Consider the following 8,866-nt stretch of genomic DNA (forward strand, 5'->3'; position numbering starts at 1 on the left):
CAAAAACGAGAAACCCTGTAGACATAACAAAAAAGCCGATCCCCATAAAGAGAGGTTTGCTGGCATGCGTTCCAAGAAAGCACACCAGAATAAATATGGCAGCAGACCCAAAATCATTGGACGTGGCAATCATACCAAACTCCTGACTGCAAAGTTTGTATTGCTTTTCCAAGATGACGATGATAATATTGATGACGCCACGGACGAAAAAGTCTTCCAGGAAACCAAAGATACAATGCCAAATCACGTACCATTTTACTGTATTCAAGAATTGAATGGAATTAAAACATTTAATAGTAAATGTAAACTATATCTATTTTTGTAATAGCTGTAGTGTTTGAAAAAAAAATAATATATGTTAAAAATTTATCTGTCTGAGAGGATCCACTCACATGCAAACCAAATGGAGAACACATATTCTAATAAATATTGCAAACAGACGGGTGTTTCAATACAGATTTACCATGTATCTTGTTGCAATATTTGCCTACTTTACGCACTGTCATAGATGGAGTTTAAGATTATCGTATTTCAAGCTTTGAACAGACGGAATACAAAAAGGTGGTGGTTTTAAATTCCGTTCAAAAAATATCTACAAAGTAAAAGTCTTTGACAAGGATGGCTCTTCCTACCACCTTCTATTAAGAGTGCAGGGAAACTAGTACACTTAGATTTGTTATGTAATATTAAATGTCATTGGAAGGTGTGAGGTCATCAAAAAGAACATAGCTGAATATTCTGTTCAAATTGAAGAAAAAATAGAAGTCTCGCCATGTAAAATGTAATTCGAGTTCTATGACAAGGATTTTGATTACAGAAGTCTTACATATACCCAGTAAGAATTTGCAAAAGTTCACCTAATAAGTGGATCGTTTTAAACCTAAAACGAGAGAGAAAGCGAGAAAGTCATTACTTGTCTCGTTCCCGTTATTTTACTAAACCTAAAATAACATTAGCATGTTGTCAGTCTTCAAGTAAAGGTTTTAAAAGGTAAACAAGTGTGTAAATATCATACAATATAAAGGGTGTTTATAGTTCAGTGGTTAGAGTGGTAGCACAATACGCCAGAGGCACCGGGATCGAGTCCTCATTGAAACTCGATTTTTCATCGCCTTTACAAAAGCAAGAACTGCAAGTATTTCAATTACTGCAAAATATTCGGTACAGTCTTAGCTTCTTTGAATTTGTCTTGCATCACCTTGATCTAAAAAAAATCCTGAACCTAGCTTGCCTTTGCTTGTCACGACTCAAATCCAAACTTGATTAAATACTATAATTCTAAAAAATAAAATATCCCCCACAACAATTTTAGAATAGCAAAGCCCATAGGATATTATTTCTTTAAGAATAACTGCAGGTCCCACATACTAGTCATGTAAGAAAATGTTAAATGACCATAATTCGGAAATGATGTATTCATTTGAACATCATTTGGAAATGATGTATTTAGAACTGATAATTAAAATTAATCAAAAAAATGGGGTGGGGTGTCTGCACTATACAGAAAAAGGACATCATATCGTTCAAATTCTTTTAAGAAACAAAGTCACAAAAACGCATCACTTTCAAAAAGAAAATTAAACGATATATTTTTTCGTAAAGTGCAGACCCCCTCCCCCCAAATGGTACATGTTAATAGAGAAATATACATCAGATCAATATATTACAATAGTCGGGATTTTCTTATAGGGTAAATCATCGCCATTTTGCAGTGCGTTGTTTGTTGATCCTTCAACATCTTATCTATCTCTGAAGTACAGATACCTCCTCCAAATAAATATCCATAAACATCTCATCTATCCCTGATACATGAACCTCTTCCAAAGAACTATCCTGTCTACTTTCTCTTCACCGTTAGTCTGATTCATTTCTTTTTTATACTAGTAGTCTCTTCTAGCAATTTTCCAAATTTGTATATGAACAAGAAAGTATGCAAGCATGCTGCTTTTCAAAATTGAAAAAAATAAATAAATAAAATTGCAACGTAACTATACAAGATCAAAGCTTACTCAGTACTATATGCAGTGAAAAGGTGAAGACAAGGAATAAAAATCTTTAAAAAATCTACCAACAATACAAATTCCTGAGGTGGGATCAGGTGCCTAGGAGGAGTTAGTTTCTCCTGTCGGCCGGTCACACCCGTATGTATTGATCAGGTAAACGGAATATTCCAGTCAAATTTAGTATGAAAACAAAGGCCTAACAATTGGTATGAAACACGTCAGCCAAATACGCCCAATGATGGGTTATTTTTGCTAACTAGGTCATTAAAATGAACATATTGAATTTCCGAAATGCTGACTATAAACGAGGTTGTTGAAATCCCTGTAACACTAACTTATCTGTCCGTCTCTGTTTAAAAAATTGTTCGTACTCAGAGCATGCTCTTGAGTATTGAATAAGTTGGGAGACGTAAATACCATGTTACGCAGGTGATAGTGGAGTATAACTACATAAGTAAGGAGAGTTGACGATGGAAAAGTTGAAGTCATCTAGTTCGTTACACAGTTTATTCTTAGTTGGTCCTCAGTAAAACATCAAATATGAAACAGATGTGGCAAACTGTGGTGTCTTTTACTTCGAGTTCACTGGGATATATCGAGTCGACATATGGATGGAAGTAACTATTGTAAATTCATAACATATCTGAATGTCGAGTTGAAGGCCACAGCAAGTGTTTTCTTCTTCTCATGCAGAAGTTTATGAATAAATTCTGCTTCATAAGAATATATAACAGGTCGGCTAATAAAGGAGCACAATAAATGCCCAAGGGAATTCCAACAGTTTGTTGGAAGACCTAGTCTCCAAAGACTACAACAATGTTGTCAATGAGAAAATCCAGAATCCTTTTAATATCAACTTCAGAGTACTTCTACTGTGTAGAATGAGAGTGATTTTTAACAAAGTAATTTTGTTGATGACAAATCACAAGATATGAAAATTTCCGAGTTCCATTTTTGATGTACCAGATTGGAGCAAAAGACTTTATTTTTATTTTGCAAGCAGGGGAAATAGAAGAAGAAAACAAAAGCATAATGATTTATAAATCGGGAGAAATTTTGTGCCCCTCGCCCTCTCCATTCTTAAAACGCGAGTATAGTTATCTTGAGAATAGTATTGGTGTTTTTTTTTTTTTTAATTTAAAACACTGACATTTCAATACAGTAAAGATATTGATAAAATGCAAATCCCATTTATAATGACAATTAAAAAGAAAGATTCAAGCAAAACGCGAACTCCAAATGAACAAAATAGTCATGTCGAAGTTTGTTCATGTTTTCTTTCGGATTAACTATATATCATTTTAAATTTTTCTTCAATCTCAATTTATAGTTTGTTTTCTAATCAAATTTTTCTTTTGAGAAATATTTGAATTGAACTGAATTAATTTTGCAATGGTAAGTATTTAGAATATTTACCTTTATGATAGTAATATACTTTCTTCAAAAATTATATGCATGTCTATGTTAATTTCTGTTGCAGTCAATGGAAAAATACTATCACGACCAATATTAGATTATGTTTTTAGAATTATAATTATGATTATATATAAGGATATCCGCTCCTCAGCCAGGAAGGATAACTCTTAAATTTATCATTTAATCAAAAAAGTCTCAAAATAAACCTTGAAACTGAAATTTTTTTTTGCAACAATTTTCATTTTATGCATCTCAATGGATTCAATGTTCTTGTAAAAAGTTGACATTTGTACCTCATGAAAGTACAAATATAAATGCAAATATAAATACATTTTTAGAGAAATCGATTTTGTTTTACTCTAGCCTTAGATACCAATGTTAATTAGCATGATATGCATTTAGAAGTGATCTGTGGTGTTTTGCCATGATAGCAAAAGCTTTTTACAGTATGTATTATATAACAATTGAAGTAAATAGAAGAACTAAAGAACAATATAGGTATAAAAAAAACATGCAATTTCCCCAGATGCCTGGATGGATTTGAGATTTGATAATTTTCCTATCTAATATGATTAAATTTAATGATAAACTTTGAATTCCCGTGGATAAATACGCGTTACTTTGAGATTTCAGAGACATTTTTGTGAGCATTTTCAATTTCTCAGCTCCCAATTTTCAGAACCTGAAAAAGGTGTTGAACTGTTGCATGGTCTGGAGAACATGTACATATGTCTTATTATATAATCAAATTAGTGCAGTGTCACACATGCATGAACAAAGAAAGAGAACAATATGAATTCGCATTTAACAACATTTCTTTCCTATTCTTACAGATTACAGCACATTTAAAATCTTAAGGTAAAAATTATTTGCAAGAAGAATATACGACTAATTTATGAATACTTGCAAAAATAAAAATACTTTGCAGAAATCGACGGACTTATATCTTCTACAATCATGCCAAATCTTTACCTTGATTGCAGGTAGCTGCCTTATCTTTCTTGCGCTATTAAGATCTATCTTGTGAATATTGATATACTACTTCTATTTTGACACAAATGACATGCATTATTTCATGCAGAATTAATTTTAAAAGAACTTACTATTGAAGATCGGGGGAAAACAGGTTGATCCTTTCTCTAATTATATAAATGACCTCTGTCTGTAAAAGAGGTGAAGAAAGCGAACAGCGATTTATCTGTCAAATTACCTAGTACCTACGTATGACCTATTCATGAACGACATAATTTATAAATACGCCCGTAAACAGAAACGTTTACTTATGAGCGAGTATCAGATCATCTTCGGTTCCCATATTAAATAATGATCAAACAAACTCTTGGCACATTGAAGTATAAATATTTGCGGATAAGCATCATTTTTCGAGTATGTAGATTTTCACAGTGCTCTTTTACTGCTGGTGTTTTATTCCGAGGGAAGAATTTGCATACAACAGACCCTGCGATTCACATGTATCAAGTTTTATTTTCTTTTTATATTGATATTTATATCATACAATAATTTTCGTGGAAGTTTGCTACTATATGAAGAACTTACCTATGAAATAAATCCATTTTCACACTAAACAAGTCTTTCCTTTAAGCTAAATGATTTGTGATGATATACAGAAATATTTTGTTACCTTATCAATGCAAAACATACATGGTTCATAACAAAAGCTTGTTTTAAAAATCAATAATCAAATAATAAAAACCGTTTAATGCATATTTTCCAATTTTCGTTCTAATTCACTTATACATACTCGTATATCAAGAAAAGAAGTACTTTTTTTAACAAATAAATATTTTAGCTAAGCAATATTTATTATAGCTTTCTCCCTCCTTTTCCCTAAAATCGTCGTCAACATTATCATTAACTATATGAGAATTGTCCACTTTTCTCTTAATCTCTTCATTATTTTCTTGTTTTTCAATTTAAATTCCTATCGTATATTTTATAGGTTTCTTAGTCATTGACTTAAAGAAACTTGGTTCCCCACTTCATGAGACGGCTACCTAGCGGCCGTTTATCGTATATCCAACAGGACCCTCTTTCTCCGCAGGTTTTTCTAAACCATACAGGTGTTGTCTGGAATGATGCGAAGGAAACTTTGAGCCGGTATTATCCCTATGATAAATTTAGTATTTTATGAGTTTCAGTATTTTCATTATTCAATGACTCAAAATATTATACGAACCCCGTTTCCTAATTATTTAGAAATATTTATATACACACACGAACCTAGCAGTTCAGTGCACATTGCATACATTTACGCAGCCTTTTCCTTTTCCACCAACATGCAGTCCTACGAAATTTTTAGTATGTTTTTATTGTTGACTAGACATGATATAATTTCGTGGAAAAATGGTCAAACTCGTGTTTAAAATGCAGACTTTTGCATTTTTATCACTCTGCATTAACATAAGAATTGCTGCTCCAGTGATTCTAAAGTTAAAGATGAAAAGTGATATTTTATGACAACAACGCTAACGACAACGCCAACAGGACAAACTTCAATCAGAAAAGCTAACGAACAATTTGCTCAGCTAAACTGTGAGTGTTTGGTGATCAGTAAACGGACGAAAAGCGAATGGTGAACGCAAGCCAAGCGAAGGGTGAACATGCGGAGAACGAATTCTAAAAAGAGAAAGGAGAACTTACTTACAAATGATTTATAACACATATCCTTACTCAAAGTTTTTGCCTTGTTATGGCTAACCAGTAAGAATATGAAACTTTAAATCTTTGTAACAATATGGGGTTTTCATATCTATCTAGAATATATGTTATGTCATTCAACAAAGTGACGGCAGCAAAATAAAAGAAACTTGAAGGCAATTCCAAAACCATAGTAGCTCAACAAAATGAAACAAGTACGTCCACGGTAATTACCGTCGATATATGGCTGAAATACTGAAGATTCGCCATTAAGCAATACACAATCAATCAATTCAAGGTTTACTCAAAGCCAGCATAAATCAAAATTCAACAGAAAGACTCACTGGCAACTCTCATAGAGCCAAACAGGAGAAAGATAAACGCAGATTTTGTAATCTCCACAACACTATCCAATGCTTGGAATTTCATTACATACAGCAAAAGCATATTGCATAAGGCGGAATACGTTAGGTGGAAAGCTTTTCAGAGAAAAATGGTGAAAACCTAAATATTCTGAATTGTATAATAAGGGTACAAAATAAATTTTCAAATACCATTTCAAAGTTCCGAATCGATAACAAAGGTGAATATGTTAAGAAAAAGTAATCAAAATTCAGTTCAGATTAATGTGTGAGCATTTAATTTTATCTTCAGAAGAAAGACTGACGAGAGTTATTTTCAATCTCAGTACACTGAACAAGTTTGTTGTCCAAAAGTACTTCAGAATCGAAGGATTTCATATGATACAAAGTGTATTTAAAAAAAAATACATGGTAAATTAAATATAAAAATGCTTATTTCTATATCCATATTCTTAAGAAGCACATGAAGTTTCTGAGTTTCAAGTGGAGAGGGGAAATGATGCTGTACAAATGCTGTACAATCGTCTCCCTTTTGGAATGGCATCGGGAAAAAACATTCAAAATGATAATGAAATCTGGGTTTCAATTCTGCTAAGAGTAGGTGTCCGAATGATCACTTATCTGGACGACAATTATTTCATAAAACAATCATTAAAGGTAGAAACAAATAATCGAGATGCTTTATTGCACCTTTTCCATCATTTACGCTGGCAGAACACAACTGTAAAAAATGTTCTTCTGCAAGTGATGGAATTTCTGGTACTCAGAATTCAATCAGTATACATGAGTATTTCATTGCCACAAGCAATCTCCCTTGTAGAGTTGTCGTTCGTTCCTCTCTCAGAAAAGAACAATTTCTAAAATAGGCAAGCTATTGACAAATAAGTTGATCATACAAGGATATCAAGTCTCGTTTAAAACCAACATTTCGCAAATTCTATGGTCGATACAATGACCTTGTCAGTAATGACAATCAAATCAAACATTCTATTTTTTTAAAAGTATATAAAACCAAAAATTATTACTTATTTGCACACATTTACAGACATTTGCAGATATTGCCATAAATTTGCATAAATTTATATACATTTTCATAAATTACCGTGCATTTGCATAGACTTATATACATTTGCATGGATTTATATACATTTGCATAAATTTGCATAGACTTTTACATAAATTACCATAAATTTGCATATATTTACATACATTTGCATAGACTTATATATATTTGCATAAATTAACAATCAATTTGCATAAATTTACATACACTTGTTTAAATTACCCTTTCGTTTATGGTTATATGTGCAAATCTATGGTAATATATGCAAATTTATGTATATGTATATTAATTCATGCAAATGCATGTAAATATATTGTGCTATATGTAAATGTACTCAAATATATGGTGCAGACGTATGCAAATTTATGGAAATATATGGAAATTTATGTAAATTTATGGTAATTTATGCAAATATATAGAGATTAGGGCAATTTTATGTAAATATGTAATAACTAATCCAAATGTACGGTAATAAATGCAAATTTATGTTACCTGTGCAATTTAAATTTTTTTTTTTTGCAAATGCATCATAATATATGCAATTCTATGGTAATCAATACACATTAATGGTAATGTTAGCAAATTTATGGTTAGTTATGCAAATCATGGAAGAGTATGTTACATTGCAAATATGTTATTATAATTCTGAAAATTTCAGGAAATGTAATATTTGTAATAAATAGCACATTAAACTATTTTTAAAAGTAGGTCAAATGTCAAGTTTAGGATCACGAGGTCGGTAACCATGATATTTTACAAAAAACAGTGCCAGGCAATATATGTGCAAAATATCCATACCTCTAATAGTTCTTAGGATACAGGGTGTGACAGACGGACAGACAGCTAGACGGACAGGCAGACAGATAAAAGACAGACAGCTAGACTGACGGACAAACAGAGAAACAGACAGACGCCGGGTTAAGTGATCACTAATTGTCAGACTGCTCAGCAGGTGATACAAAAAGATACGTGAAAGATACTCTAGCAGGAATTGTACTCAGTTCCAAAACCTTTCTGTGAAAACTTTGAAATTCAAAGCATACCCAGTCGAATCAAAAAAGATTTTTGTGCAAAAGGGTAATACTAGAAAGTAAATTATTAATCATGAATGTAAAACTATGTTTACATTGCAAAATTCATAATAATTAGCTTTTGTTTGCGTCTTTGGTAAGTTGCAGTACATTTTTTGCAAAAAGTATTTGATATGTTCACAAAAGAATATTAGGTTCTGTATATAAACTATCGGTTCAGTGCGCATATATTTATACAGCCTTTGGCATGTAAACCAACATTCTTACGACACTATATGAGTTCTACTGTTGAGTAAACATTACATAATTTAAAAAGAGAGACAGAGACAGAGA

The sequence above is a fragment of the Saccostrea echinata genome, unplaced genomic scaffold (genome assembly GCF_033153115.1).
Source record: "Saccostrea echinata isolate AGI-Se365-2 ecotype Australia unplaced genomic scaffold, CSIRO_AGI_Sech_v1 ptg000009l, whole genome shotgun sequence".
NCBI classification, from domain to species: Eukaryota; Metazoa; Mollusca; class Bivalvia; order Ostreida; family Ostreidae; genus Saccostrea; species Saccostrea echinata.